Here is a 272-nt window from a genome sequence, read left to right on the forward strand (position 1 = left end):
CTCCTTCTCATTCTTCCTCTCCTTCTCTCCGTTTCTCATTCTTTTTCTCCTCTCCTTTCTCTCCTTGTTAACTTCTCTCCCTCCCTCTCTCTCTCCTCTTCCACCTTTCCTTTACCTTTTACTTCCTCCCTTTCAAATCAACACGCTACCAGTTCACAATCAACTACATATTCATCTTCACTTCGTGCGAAAAGTTTCAGGTGAAAGCAAATTATTCCGCCTGCTTTATCAAAGTATAGAATATTTTAGTGGTAAAAAGCATGAAATAAAAC

The sequence above is a fragment of the Penaeus monodon genome, chromosome 20 (assembly GCF_015228065.2).
Source record: "Penaeus monodon isolate SGIC_2016 chromosome 20, NSTDA_Pmon_1, whole genome shotgun sequence".
NCBI classification, from domain to species: Eukaryota; Metazoa; Arthropoda; class Malacostraca; order Decapoda; family Penaeidae; genus Penaeus; species Penaeus monodon.